At 41.0% G+C, this 15817-nt stretch overlaps 1 protein-coding gene across 3 annotated transcripts in view; it reads left to right on the top strand.

Moving 5' to 3' along the window:
* FOXO3 (forkhead box O3) overlaps positions 1-15817 on the top strand; it is a 131031-nt gene that overhangs the window by 80817 nt on the left and 34397 nt on the right. The window lies entirely within an intron of this gene.

The raw sequence follows: 15817 nt of genomic DNA on the forward strand, positions 1-15817 counted from the left end.
AGGATTCAGAGATAAGAATCTGACCTGGGATTGAAGGTAGTGGGCAATGGAAAGGGTCAGGGATGATGACCTCCTTTCCTGCCCCAAATTCACTGGGAAAGGAGAAACTCACACTCAGACTACTGGGCCTGACTACAGCTGGCATTCCTCTTTGCCTGTTTGATCCATCTGCTAATGATTTGAGCCATAATGTCTAGGGTGCTTGAGGTTGTGTACTTGGGTCCTTCCTTTCCCCTTCTGCCTTGGCTTCTCTTTAGAAAGCCAGCTCCAACAGTCATGAGACCTTTAAACTTTTTGCATGTATGGGATTTGTTTCAGAGTGATTGAAGGGTCAGGAGGGGGAATGAGTGGGTAGGGGATAGATATGAATCTAAATACAGATAAGATGGATCATGAGGCTGGATGATGAGTACATGGGGGTGGGTTTATTATAACAGTCTTTCTACTTCTGCATATATTTGAAACTTAATATTTTTTAAAGTTAAGCAAGAAATGCAAGTATATAACAATATGGATGGTATACCTTTTATATAAAGTTTTAAAATATGTGAGCAGTGTTATGTATTTTATATATAATGTTTATGAATTTTATATATAATGTTTATGTATTTTATATATAATGTATTGATATATACATTGTGTGCATGTATATATATTCATATAAGAATTTAAAATTTTATAAAATAATAAATATGGTGGGCATGGTGGCTCACACCTGTAATCCCAGCACTTTGGGAGGCTGAGGCAGGCAGCTCACTTGAGGCCAGAAGTTCGAGACCAGTCTGGCCAACATGGCAAAACCTCATCTCTACTAAAAATACAAAAATTAGCCGGGTGTGGTGGCGGGCGCCTGTAATCCCAGTTACTTGGAAGGCTGAGGCATGAGAATTTCTTGAACCCAGGAGGTTGCAGTGAGCCGAGATCACACCACTGTACTGTGGCCTGGGCAACAGAGCAAGGCTCCATCTCAAAAAAAATAATAATAATAAATACTAGCTTTAGGATAGTGGTAGTGGTTGCCTCTGAGAAAGGTAGAAAAGAGATGGAATGAGGAGAGGGAATATGAAGGGTATTTCACCTGTATCTGGAATATTTTATTTCATTAAAAATTTTTTTTGAAGCAAATATGGCACAATACTAAGATTTGCTAAAGTTGAGCAGTGGATATCAGGTGTTTGTTATATATCTGTGTAATTTTGTTTGTTTTAAATATACCACAATAAAAAGAATAAAATGTCATGATTCTATAACAAGAAGTGTCTTTAGACATGTCAGGAGCTGAGCTGCAGGAGGTGCTGGGAGGTGCCTTGCCTTTCTGCTAGAGAGGCACATCCTGTCATAGCATTGCACCTTGCAGCAGGGTGGTGAAACGACTGGCCACTCGTACAGTTGCATAATGGGGGAAGCCCTCGTGGTTAGTAGAGGTGGATGGTGGTAAGTAAGGCTGTGTGAATTACAGGCAGTTAGATAAAGCAGAATTCATGTTTTCTGGACCGTGCTGACCTACTGCCTGTGTCAGAGGGATTGGGCTGGGTCATAGATGATGAGTTGGTTACAATGACTGGAGGGAGATTTTTAGAAAGCAAAGCTTTTGTGTATAAGAACTAGTTTCCTTGATAAGACTTCTCAGAAAAAAAAGAAAGCTGTTTCTACTCTGGATTGGTTGTCTGTGTGGTAATCTTGTCAGTCTTCCCGCACAAAGCAGGATTAAGCTTGTCACTCCTCAGCTAGGGAAGCAAGCCCTCCATCTGGGGAGTGAGAAGACAGATTGTTCTGAGGGCTGGGTTCATGGGCTGCTTCCAAAATGTGACTAGCACCTCTGTGCCTCCCCCTGCTCCTGCGGAGGAAGACCTGGAGATTGAAGTGATCCTTGTGCCCAGGTCCCAGTCTTTGTGTTGCCTGGTGTATAGATGTTGTTCATAGATGTTGGGAGTAATGAGCTTGTGCAGTATGTACACATCAAGTGTTAGTTTGATCTCTCAGAGAATACAGGTGTCAGATTTCCACTTCTTTGGTATTTATTCACTAGATCTCTAAACAGGAGATCACTGTTTCGTATGCTCTAGAGAGCTCATTTAGCTGAGGGGAAGGGTAAACCCAGCATCCTTACAGGTTAAACATTCGGGAATAGAACAAACCCTGTGTTGAGCCCATTGGAACCGGGCTGGGGTGGGGGATGCATGAGGCAAGAGACCAAGCATCTCAGAGTGTTTTTTCAGCACTCATGTGCTAGTATCGTAGATTCTCAGAAGGCAGTGACTAGACCAGACCAGCCCTTCACCACTGTGCATCCTGGAAAGTGGCCTCCTCCTTTAAGTAGGGATGGAGGTCTCCAGGGTGTGCTCTGGAAGTTTGTGAGGATGAGGATTAGAGAATAAGGGATCTTCCTTTGACATATGCCAGGTGAGAAACCACAGGAAGCAAAGACCACCCAGCCTGGCAGCCACTCACAAAAGCTGTGTTCTGGAGGAGGACTCTCTTCATGTTCTGTGTCCATCCAGCCTGATTTGCATCCCTGGAAGAATTTGAGAGGTTACAGGACCCTGGCAGCTGGGCAGCTCTGCAGCATCCTCCCAGGTGGTCCCACTGAACCACCTCTATTTAAATCCCCCTGTTCCGAATAAGGAGGCTGTGTAAATGGACCTGCAGATCTTTCTGACATGTAGGAATGGACTGGGAGAGATGCAGACTTCTTCAGAGGGAGAGAGTTTCTGGGCATTGAGCAGCCACATTGCCTCTGTCCTTTATTTTAGTTTACAACTTTATATCTTCCCTTAATGAAGTTTTCCTCAAAGCTGTGAAAGAAATAAATTGAGGTATTGAGAGAACACATAGAAAGTGGAGAGGCTATTTTTCTGTTACCTGTTTTTGTCTTCCTTAATTATCTAGTTTAGCACCACTTGAAAAAATTGCGTTACATTTAAGTTTGATGAGCTCCTTGTGAACATGTGAATCAGTAGTTTCTCGAGGTGCTGCTGGGTTCAGTGGCACAATACAGAACACAAAGCCAGAAACCAGCCTAGAAACCAGACAGAGGGCTTTGTTCCAGAGTCCTGCTTAACCTTATTACAGCTAAGTGTCAAAATCCAGTCCCGTGGTTCTCCCCCAGAATACTGGGGGGCAAAGCTGGTTCAATAATAGAAAGGTGTGGTTAGCCTCTGAGTGTTTTATGGGTATGTATATAAAAGCAGTATTAGATGAGTTAAGCCTATACAGGTTTATTATACATATCAGACTCCTGATAATGATAGAATGAGTTCATTTTCTAGAGTCGTGATTCTGGAAGACTTTATTTCCACCAAGAATTGCCTTAGTGTCTGTCTCTCCCCCTGATGTTTTCTCCCTGCCTCAGAGTCAGCAGCTCATCCTCTCCTCATGGCCTGGCTTTGCCTCTTCCCCCTTTTGGTCTCCTCTCTAGTAGCTTTTTGGTTTTCTTCCCCTGTAGTTAATATTATCCTCATTTAAAAATATTTTCCCTTCAGTTGATAAAATGTTCAAATTTTGTGGCATATTTTAGAAGGTAGCCATTTATCAGAAAGAACATCTTGAAATCCTCAGGAGTATTAATGAAAGTTTAGTGTGTTAAAAATACATATATTCAATGTTAAATCAGTAGAACAGGAAAGAAAATTGTGTTTCCAAATTTGTGAAATAAATATCCTTAGAAGAAAAAAATGAAAACAAAATATAAAAATGTCAAAAATGGTTAAGTTAGGGTAATTAGAATATGAGTAACTTTTTACCCTGTTTTTCTCATTTTCAGTAATGTCATTATATGCATGCTTGCATGTTTCCCCTGCATAATCCCTATGGCATTTTGAGATGAATGGGACAGGAGAGTATAAAGAAGAAGTGGGTGTGGAGGAGTCATTTTCAGATGCAGTCCTAAGAAACCCCACAGACTCTTGGTAGGGGGGCCTGAGGGCCCTGGACCTTGTGTCCCCCTTTAACCAGAGCATTTCCACTTTTCATTTGCTATGCCTATTAAGGTTTGTCCAAGATTTCATTTGGGAAGAGGATTCTGCTACTAAATACAAGGTCTGAAAACTTTACAGAGAAAAGAGAACACATTGGGATCAGAGGTAGGAAGTGTGGGTCCTGACCCAGCCTTTAACTAGCAGTGTGTCTCTATGTCCAAGGCACTTTAGCTCTCTGGACACCAGTGTTTTCATTTCTAAAATGATGGGCTTAAGCTAGTGGATAAGCTGAAGGTCCCCTACAGCTTTGATATTTTAGGATTCTATTCAAGTGGTGTCAAAAAATAAGTAACTCCAGGAAAAGAGGTTTGTGATACCCAGCCTTCTCCCACTGCCCCAGCAGTTTTCAAGGCACCTGGAGGACAACAGATGACTTGGGCAAGCATTGCATTGTGGAAGTTTTGCTTTTTTACCTTGCAGTTTGTTTTCTGTTCATATTGTGCAGTTAGGACAAGAAGCAATAGGACCCAACACAACAAGGTATAGAGCTGTTTTAAGACGATTTACTGTTTTTAGGTTAGAGGTCTAGATTCTTTGGAAAAAGTGAATGGTGATTTCTCTCATTCTAAAGTTATTCCCGAAGTTCTGTTAATAAAATCTACAGTCAGAAAAATGGCACCATGTCCTGCCTAATGGTGTTCGGGGTGTTCATTTCCACAGGCCATCTAGAGTCCTTTTCCGCTGCAGTGTCAGCACTGTCTAGATGGCCGTCCTTGGGAGGCTGGGCTCCCTCTGGACAAACAGGCCTATAACAGGAGACTTCTCATGTTAATGGACCCAGAGGAAACATAACCTCAGGATCTATCCTTTTTCACTGGAGACGCCTGGAGGCCTGGCACCAGTTTGCTTCTCTGACCTGAAAATAGAGCATTCTCCTTTCTGGCCCTGCCTCCCACTGGGTGAGAGAAGAGCACTGGGTGGGTGAGGCTAAATCCTGCTTCCTTTCATATGCAAAGCATAATCTCTTTCCTGGACCTCTTGGGGCACTGAAACAAGAACTCCACTAGCTGCCACACTGTCCAAGCATTTAGCTTTTTGACTTTTGGGGAAAGCTTTTATTTCCAGGTACCTAAAGTGTGTGGCATTGTAAATAAAGTCAGAAGCTCAGTTTATTGGTCACAAATACATTGGACAGAAATGAGAGAAAGCCAATGAGACCATCTTCTTTCTGTACTTTGCCCTCAGAATGCATTTCCTGGGATGAAAAACCCTGCTTAAGCCTGGGTACAGTGACCCAAGGTGACAGCAGTGACAGTGGTCCTTCAGAAAGGAGCAAGTGGAGGTGTACCCTGCCTCAAACAGGTTTGGTTTGCTGCTGGTTGAGCTTAGCCCAAACCTCCCCCCGCCGAAAATAAATAAATAAAATCCAGATACTGCAACTACTTACGTACCTTCGTTTTCTATTTAATTTCAATAAATTGTGGACTAATTCTTCCTAAAAGTACTTATCAATTAAGAAGACAAAACTTGAATGATCAATACATTGTGGTTTTGGCTGGTCCTATAGCATAACACTGTAGATTTTACTTTCTAAATATTTATTGAACACAATACTCTGTGAATCAAACTGAATCAATTACTGTGAGGTTCAGAAAGAGCATAGAACTCACTCCTTGGTCTTTGACTTTACAGTCTCCTTGGAGGGGCAGAATCTGACAGAAAACCATACACCTGTGAGACAGAGACTAGTTCAAAACAGTAAAACATCGCATAAAAGACAGCTCTGTTTTTAAACATGGAGCACCTGCTCCCAGATGCAGAGGACCACAGGAGTGGTCCAAACAGGGTGGAGCCAGTCTTGCTGCAGGTAGTGGGTTTCACATCAGAATTTGGAGGAAGTGGTGGGTGTGAGGAAGAGGAAGGGAGGGGCAGTGATCCCGGAGAAACTCCTTTCATTGGATAAGAAAGGTAGGGATGATATTGTGTGATAATAAGAGGGCTGTGGCACAGTAAGCCAGAGGGACAGTCTTGGACAGGCGAATTTTTCAATTGTCATAATTGGGGCAACAGTACATACAGGCTGAATTGAAATGAGGATCCCCACACCTACTCGTTAGCCATGTGATCCCCCATGTAGTTTACTAACGTCAGGTCACTGAATGCTTTAACAGCAGTATACAATTTGGATCAGAGTTGATGAACTAAACTTTTACTAAGCACATACTCGTATTAAATAAATTCACAAAGATCTACATCATCATTAACAAAAATGTGAGCATTTCATGTAAATACATGTGCATTATCTTGATGTTTAAATTGTTTTTTAATGCATCATTTTCATTTGTGTGAACATTTTAGCATTTGTTTTATAGCTTGTTTAGGACATTTAGTCAATTTGAGGTTTTTGATACTTCACAATTTCATATGTACAATTAATAGATAGAAAATTTGGGTGATTAAACATACAGCTTATTATAGTAATGCCTTCTGGGCGTCTTGACTTTGTACTGCTTTGATCTTGCCCTTTTATGTTGGGTTTTCTTAAAAAGTTAATGGATCCTATTCATTTGTTCATTCAACAAATATATATTTTGCCCTACTATGTGCTGGGCACAATTCTAGGAATTGAGCTCCCAGTCACTGATTTGGAAACTCAGTATTTCTTTTTTGTCTTCTTAAGACAGAGTCCCACTCTGTCACCCAGGCTAGAGTGCAATGGTGCAATCTTGGCTCACTGCATCCTGTGCCTTCTAGGTTTGATTCTCATGCGTCGGCCTCCTGAATAGCTGGGGTTACAGGTGCACCCCACTATGCCCGGCTAATTTTTATATTTTTAGTAGAGACAGGGTTTCACCATGTTTGCCAGGCTGATCTCAAATTCCTGACCTCAAGCGATCTGCCCACCTTGGCCTCCCAAAGTGCTGGGATTATAAGCGTTAGCCACCTTGACTGGCTGGAAACTCAATTATTTCAATATGAAGGGATTGTTGTAGCTAATTTTGATTTTCTTACTATGCCTTTAAACTTAAGTTACTGATTTTATTTAAAATATTTCATCATCAGTACAGAACCCAAACATTCTTACTAGTGCTTTTGAAAGAAATCAATTTGGTAAATTTGGCACATTGAATTTTGATAAGTTGGTCAGCTTCTCCCTGCTCAGAGCCCTAAAGAACCTCTAGGGCTCCACAAACAGTTTGAAAACCACTGGGTCAGATAAACTCTAAAGCCTCTTCCCATTGTAAAGCTCTGTCTCAACTTCTCTGTGGCATTTTTCTTTTGCATATTTAACTTATGGAATAATAAGGCAACTTATCCAGACAGTCGTGATGACTACTTGATACATATTTAAGGTATAATTCACCTTATTCCATTTTTAATATGTCTTTATGTTCCCCTGGTGGTTTGGTTGCTCCCATAGCAAGCAGGATGGTATGTGAGGACTGCAGAATATGTGAACGCCCCTTAAAGTATGAGTATAGGAGAGACATCCTCAAGCCTATGGTGTATGTGGAGGGCTAGAATTGCCACAAAAAAAATACAGAAAAAAGTACATTGTACAGTCAAAATCTCTTGTATTTTCCTTGTAAAGGAGAACATTTTAGCTAAAATAGACTGTACTTTGAATACAAATGCTACTCATTGTATTAAGACCTGTCCATATAATCCATATAAATGAGTTAACTGGAAGATCATTCTGCATATTCTGTGTTGTGCATAGAATTTAGAAGAATGCAAGAATGCATGAGACTTGAAGCACAAAGCATTAATTCAAATTTTGAGAGCAGTACCCAGGTAAACAGTGAATAGGACAGGTCATTGAAGTTTTTTGCTTTTGGTTTTTGTTGTTGTTGTTTTGTTTGTTTTTGTTTTTTGTTTTTTTTTTTTTTTTGAGACAGGGTTTCACTGTGTGGCCCAGGCTAGAGTACAGGGGCACAATCTCAACTTGTTGCAACCTCCAGTTCCCAGGCTCAAGCAATCCTCCCATCTCAGCCCTCCAAATAGCTGGGACTATAGGCACGCATTACCGTGCTTGGCTAATTTTCAAAATTTTTTTGTAGAAATGAGGTCTTACTATATTGCGAAGGCTGATATCAAACTCCTAGGCTCAAGTGATCCTCCATCCTTGGCCTCCCAGAGTGCTGGTGTTACAGGTCTGAGCCACCATGCCCATCCTGAAGTTATAAGAAATATACTTAAGAGAGTTTTTGGCAAGGGGGACTGCTGATAGTATAACATTAAATTGGGGGAGTGGCGTGGATCAGGATAATGTCCATATAAACAAGAAACTACAGAAAATAAGTAGCAAAATCTATAAAGGTTGTAGTTTAGGGGGTCACTTACGTAATGTTTTTCTGCTTCTCCACACTTGCCAGATTTTTAGAATAAGCATGTAATACTTTGATACTCAAGGAAAAGGTAAAGACTGAAAATAAAAAAAGTTCAGCAGCTCTCATCTAAATAAGGCTAGCAAACGACAGGAGATTTTGAAAAATTAGAATGATGTGTGTATGGCAGTAGGTGCCCTCTAAATTACTTTAATACTATCACTGAGACTATCATTTTAACTCTTAACTTGCATTGTTTTGGACAGTTGCTGGGAGAGTCACAGGTAGGATAGTCTGATCCCTGTCCGGTTAGTGGTTCCATAAAGTCCAATTAGTGGTTCCGTAAAGCTAATTCATTGTCAACTAATGCAACTTCAGCTTTTGTTGTTGCAGCTTGTTTGTTTCTGGTGTTTGCATACAGATTGAGCACATTTGCAAGAATCCAGAACATAATGTGTATTTCACATGATCATATAAGTACATTTAAGCTTCTTAGCTAAAGAATTTCTATGGGCTACTCTTTACTTCCAAATCCAAAGAGACTGAATCATAAAATGTAAATAGACTTCTAAACTCTCATTTCCCCACCTTCTGGTAACCTATATGGAAGGCTTTACTGTAGTAGGAATTTTATTTCACCCCAGTTTTTGAATAGTGCTGTTCTACAGAGGGTGACTTCATTTTTAGTTCATTCTTGTAATTTTACTGTGTAAACAGTCAGTTCTTTGCCCATGCCCAGCTTGACCTTTTCAGACTTTAGTGCAAATTAAAACTGGCTGGAGGCAGAAGGGACGGGAAAGGACCTGGGGAATGAGGATGAGGAGACTAGTCAAGTACCTTAGGTTACTTATGTTGCTTGTTTTGAACTTTGAGGTCACGTCAGAGAGAAGTGCTCACTCCTTCAAGTACCTAAAAAGTGTTCCAAAGTGGATGTGAAGTTAATGGGATTGCTAGGTTTTGAAAACAAGATGAGCAACACTCAGAAATCAACAACTGCTCTTCTATTTTGTTTTTGATTTTTGTTTGTTTGTGTTCCTAGTTATGGAATGAGAGGGCTGTTCAGTTGCAACCCAACAATTTCTTCTCTTTGGTCAACTTTTCCTTTTTGACCAGAATGTAAGAGGAGAGTACAGACAGCAAGAATGATTCGTGTGTTTTGCTTCACCTTGCCCTTGCCCTTGCCCCAGCTATGGCAGTGGTGCCCACTAATGAACAGTGCTATCGTCCAGAGCTGAACTGCAGAAAGAGGAGTGAAGATCTGACCTCAGTGCAGAGTTCAGCTTTGTTTGCCCCTCAGATCATCTTTAGGATGGAATGATTTTCATGGATCATTAATGAATAGTGGAGAAGCAAGTGGGAACTTATCAAAATCTATGTTCTAGAATGTACCATGCCCAAGATAGTAAGTATTTTTGCAAGATGGAAGGACTGTTCCTGTGGCTGTTGTTACCCGGTGTACTCCTAGAGCCTGTAGGATTGTCTTGCCCCATTTTATGTCCCTCACTGGAAAAGGCCATCATGTGGCTTGAGGGTCAGGACAATGCCAGTCCCTGGCTATAGGCTCCAGATCCTCTTCCCTCTCCCTCTCTGAGGCCCTCACTGCATCATGCTTAGGCCCTGGTGCAAACCTTTGAGTTCTCATCCATGTGGTCTTGGGCAGGTTTCTGCAAGCTTCAGTTTTCTCATCTGTAAAATGGGGACCATATTGTCCCCACTGTTGTGAAGACTTACAGAGATAGTACATATGAAACACTTGGAACAGTGTTTAGTACATCATATGCACTTAATAAATGTTAGCTTTTTTATTATTAGTAGTGATCCCTTGCTGGCATCTTTCCTGGCTTCTGTCCCTACCACTCCTTTGATACTGTTGTTGCCAAGGCAACTAGTGATAACCTCTTTGTTGCCAAAGCTCATGGACACTCTGTTCTCCTCTCTTTCTGGATCTTTCAGTGGTGACTCCTTTCTCCTTGAAGCACTAAGCTCTCCTGGGCACGATCGCCACACTCCCCTCCTGTCTGGTGGCTTCTGTTCTTTCTTTTGTCTGATCCCTGTTCTCTACCCGCCCTCATGTTGCATGACTCCCATGAGAAACTCTCAGGTTTTCTCTTCTCCATTTCCTCTCTAGGTACGCCCGTCCACTCCATCCTCTCTAGGTAAACCCATCCCAGTGGCTTTCATTACTTAGTTGCTTCTCCTCCAGGTCTTAAGTCTTTCCTGACTTTCCAGTCTGTCTTAGGTACACCCAGCTGACCTTGTTATTTTCTCTTATAGTATCCTGTTGTTTTCCTTCAGAGCACTTTTCACAATTTGTAATTATGTATGTATTTGTTTGCTTTAATTAATATCTGTCCCTTACCTCCCTCTCACTCCACAAAATTATAAAATCTCTGAATGAGACCAGGGACCATGTCTGTCTATTCACTCACATTTGTATGCCTGGTACATGGAAGGACCTCAGCAAATACCAATTTGGATGACAACCTGTGGCCTCTCCAGTTCTTCTGCCACCACTCCGGCCCTGATGTTATATGATATTAAATGTTAATAAAAATAACTTTTATTTTTTAGATTTGATGCTCTGGGCTTGAGTGGAGACTGCCTTACTTTCTGTTCATTTCATGTAACTCCAAAGTTAGAAAAGCATAAACTTAACCAAGTTACAATATCCTGGTATATTGTTGATAATCTGTACCCACTGGCTGTTGATGTTATTTTCTGATAGTTTTGTGAAAATTGTTGCTAAGGCATTGGCCCAGACAAAATTCCCATGATTGGTAGAAATAACCCTATATATTGTTACCATTGAATTAATTCCCAGTAAATGGCAAGACCATATGTAAGCCTCTCTTCGAGCCTTCTTTCTCTTAATTCATTTTTTTGTCTTGAATCTCCACAATTGCTTTTTTTTTTCTTGAAATCCAGGTTGACCCAAAACAAGAAATGTCAATAGCCTCATCATAATATAGCCTCTTAGCTGTAAATGTATTAAGTCCCTATCCTTAATGGCCTCCACATGAGAACTTCTAAAACTTCAGGGCCAGGAGGATTACTGTTAGCCCTGCCAGTCTGCAACATTAACAGATGACGGAACCCAGCACACACACAAGTCATTCACTGAAAAGCACTTTGAAAGTGCCTGATGACACATACATCAAGGTAGGTATAGAATATAGGCACATAAAGGTCTTTCTTGTTAGGTGTTTCTATTGCATTATCTTAACATGAACAGAAACCTCTGATTACCATTATTAATGCTTGGAATTTTATAATTTTTAAATAATCCAACATATACAAAAGTTGAGAGAGAGTGTGTGTATACACACAGAGATAACATGCAGGAGGGCATGTCAGTAAAATTAATTCCTAAAAATAGAATTGTTGGGTTATCAGGTAGGATTAGGTTTGGCTAATGGAAAACATTTAATTGTGAATTATTCTCATGTAAAAGAAGTCTAGGGCTTGTGTGGCCACTGTAAGAAGTGATTGATGCTCAGTCTCCTCTTATTCTCTGCCCTCTCATGTCAGCAAGTGGCTTTCATCCTCAGGGTCTCCTCATGGTCCATCGAAATGGAGGCCAAAAAGAGGAAGAACAGCACGAATGAAGAGACTCGTCTCTCACCTGAGTCAGCTGCCTTTAAATAGTCTTGCATGGAACTCTTCCACTTCCGTGTCATTCTGTTTTCAAAGCTAAGTCACATGGCCACATCTAACTTCGAAGAAGGCTGAGGAATGTAGTCTTTTTGTCTGGGCCCAGCTAAAAATTGGCATTGTGTGAGTAATGAATAAGAGAGGAATGGAGTAGTCTGTTCTACTAAGTCAAAGGTTGTGTGCAATATCAATAGATAGTGATAAACAATCCTTCAAAAACTTTGCACCCACTTTAACACTTTCACCAACCAATCCAAGTTTTGTTTTCCCAAATCTTAATTAAAAACAAAATGTCCTCTACTGCTGTATTTGAATTGTGTAGTCTTCTTGAAGCATGAGTATAACTTCTAATAGAACTTAATTTTCTATTCAGATTTTAAACTTCTAAATGCTTCTGAAGTTTAAGGCAGATAACCTAATTTGTTTAAGTCTGATAGTTTATTACTGCGACTTCCAGTGCTAAAGGTAGGTTTCCTTGGAGATGGGAAACCTGGGAAAAGAGAATGTGTACTTCTTTAGTGCTTGAAGAATGTCTGCTTCTTTCCTCCTGCATTTTATTGCAGATGCTAACCTTATTCAGCATGGTTTAGTTCAAAAGAGAAAATAAAGGGAGAATTCATTTATGCTTTCGAGAAAATGTGTTGAGTGTTCCACATGCCAGGCATCTCCAACATAAAAGAGATGTATCTCTTTTGCTATCTAACTCTTCCCACTTTCCTTCTTATGATCTGATGTGACTTCTCCATATCTTATGCACCTTCCCCCCCAATAAAAATTTTAATAATCATCACTAAGCATAGTACTGTACAAAAGAGAGCTATCAGGTAAAAGGACAGAAAAACCACAGGAGTTTTAAAATGTCCAAGTAGTATTTAAATTTTAAACCTTACTTTTTTCTGTTTTTAAACCTCATATATGGATTTAGACAGACAAACTAAAACCTGTTTACTATAGTAAGAATACCTCATTGTAGCTTAAATTGGTGTTTTTAAAATGATGGCTTTGGCCAAATTCTTTGGCAGCTACCCTAGACTGGAAGCATTAAAAATTGATTACTTGCAAGTTGTTGCTAATAGTTCCTTATTTCTGCAGGCCTTGCCACTCAGCCCAAACTGGGGTCCGTGTATAATGCTTATTGTAGCTGGAGTGCTGTGCTGGTGTCCTGCTGCCTAAGTGGAGTGAGTTGACCCTAATTTACTCCTGGATGCCTGCATTCTTTTCCATGCATGTCCACAAATAGCATCACAGCAAATTAACAGAATTTTCTGATTGATGTAGGGAAAAACCAAAGAAGGCTTGTGTTTGGTGGCCAAAACACCACACAGTATGAGCAGAGTGGAACTACTGGCCCATTTTATAGCATTCTAATTGATAATTATCAAAGAGCACATTATTTGGCCATGTGGCAACAATCCAGTATCATTTCAGAGGTACTAGACGTGTAGATGCACATGAACACCATAGTAAATATGCCCCCTCCTTTTGCCAAAATTGAAATAGGTTATCCAAGAGGAAAGGGGAGGGAAAAGAAAACACCAATTTCCTCTTTACAAAACTATGGCAAATGAAATGTCACGAAGTTTCTGTATTTCATGATAAAGCTGCCTGGCTCATCATTAATAAGCTAGAAAATTAACTCTTTTTTTGGAAACTTGGAAAAAGTCTATAAATGTCGTCATGTGTTTGCTGTTGGTTCACAGGCAATGCCTAGTCCATTTTCCTTCATAGAGATCTAAAGCTGCTAAATACTGTCAGAAGAAACAAGAAAATTTATGTGGGAGAGCTAAGTGGAAAGAGGAGGGAATCCTAGGTATCTACATGCATGACACTTTACAACAGCAAAGTCACTGTGGCAAGGGGAGAGACCTGGAAGCACCTCTGCCAAGGTTAAATTGAGGGCAGTCCATAGACAAGACGAGGAACTGAGGAGAAATGTTTCCCGGCCCAGGGCTCCATAATGGAATCTGTCTGGACCCTGCAGAAACTCAGTACTGTTAGGACTGCCTTGAGATGAGGCAGCCCAGTTGTCAGGGAGATGGGGGCAGGAATGGACATAAGGTGTCTGTTCTTGTATTGGTGGAAGAGGAAGGTAAAAAGAAATAAACCTAAACCTGCTGTTCACTTAGCTCTATTTCCCACAAGCAAACCGCAACATTGAGTAACAGCTGAAAAAGATGGTGACTGATGTAGATGAAACACTGAAAATGACTCTCTGGGGGGTCTTCTCACCCCCCCCCCCCCCCCCCCCTCCCTTTGATTAATGGCTTATTGTCATAAAGCCTTAAGGGTAGTTGGCAGAGCCAGGTCAGAGCATTCAGAGTGCTGCAGCCATGTATGTCTGCCTCTCTTGCTTTTTGTTTCTCATCCTGTTATCTTGTATTCCTTCTTATTTTACATAGGAGAAGGGAAGAAAGATGGCTAGAGATGATCATTGCCCAATTTTATCTTTCATGGTTAAGGAAATAGTTCACAAGATAAAGCAGTGGACTGTCAAGAATGGCAAAGTGGCCAGGCACAGTGGCTCACACCTGTAATCCCAGCACTTTGGAAGGCTGAGGTAGGAGGTTGGCTTGAGGCCCAGAGTTTGAGACCAGCCTGGACAACATAGTGAGACCCCATCTCTAAAAAAAATAAATAAATAAATAATTAGTCAAGTGTGGTGGTGCACACCTGTGGTTTCAGCTTCTCAGGAAGCTGAGGTAGGAGGATCACTTGAGCCCAGGAGCTCAAGGCTGCAGTGAACTGTGGTTATACCACTGCACTCCAGTGCATTCCAGCCTGGGTAACAGAGTGGGAACCTATCTCTTTAAAAGAAAAAAAAAAAAAAGGACTACAAGTGTCTCAGATTTGCCCCTACCAGACGCCAAACTCTTGGGTCAGAGGCAAAGGGATCTGTTATTCTCTCATGGCACAGCAGCCAGCATGAGCAATAGTCTATTTTGCATTGGTTCTTACTTGCCCCCAAATCCCACAGGGGTGACATAGATAGGTTGATGGCTGCACATGTAGTGGGTTGTGCAGGAACCTTGAGTTTAGGGATCCTAAGTCATTTGTAATAGGCAATAAGTATGTCTGCCCTTTGCTCTGGAGGGAGATGCTATGACTACCTTTCAAGGCTGCTCACTGTGCAGATGAAAGATAGCCCTACCTTGAAAGATAGTCTAGAACAAAGACCCATCAGTACTTTGCTTGACAAAGCAAAGACATTCAGTAACACAAGAAACCCCTGGCAAATTGTTCTCCAAATGTGGATTTGTTAACCTTATAAGTAGCTGATACCCCTACTTCACCACCACACTCAGCTTTTTTTTTTTTTTTTTTGAGATGGTCTCACTGTGTTGCCCAAGCTGGAATGCAGTGACATGATCTTGGCTCAGGGCAACCTCCACTTCCCAGGCTCAAGCCATTTGTCTGCCTCTGCCTTCTAAAGTGCCGGGATTACAGGTGTGAGCCACTGTGCCTGGCCCCTACTTCCCTTTCTATCCACAAATTAATATCAGGACTCAGCTGTCTTTCTTCAGAAAACTCCTTAGGTTATAGCTATTTGAAAGGATCCAATGAACTTGTGTCTAGAGAAACAGCTAACATTCCACTAGTGCCTCAGAGAGTTGTGTGTTACTTGACATTCATTGTGTGTTACTTTGAACCTGAAAATGGCTCAGAAACATCTGTTTCTTCATATTTTTCCTCCCTTGTCAAGGGATTACTCTCAATGTCCCCCATATATTTAATGATTTGTTAATCCTTAGGGAAAGACATAGTACCTGATCGTATTATGAGCCCACACACCGTTCCTACTAGCAAATGAAAAACCTGACTAAAGGGAAAGGGCTGGAAATTTCAGGAGGACCAAGTTAAAGGGTTCCAGAAAGTTTGGGGAGATAATCCAAGGGCTGACCCTGCCAACTCAGACTTAACCAA

The sequence above is a fragment of the Hylobates moloch genome, unplaced genomic scaffold (genome assembly GCF_009828535.3).
Source record: "Hylobates moloch isolate HMO894 unplaced genomic scaffold, HMol_V3 SCAFFOLD_2, whole genome shotgun sequence".
NCBI lineage: Eukaryota > Metazoa > Chordata > Mammalia > Primates > Hylobatidae > Hylobates > Hylobates moloch.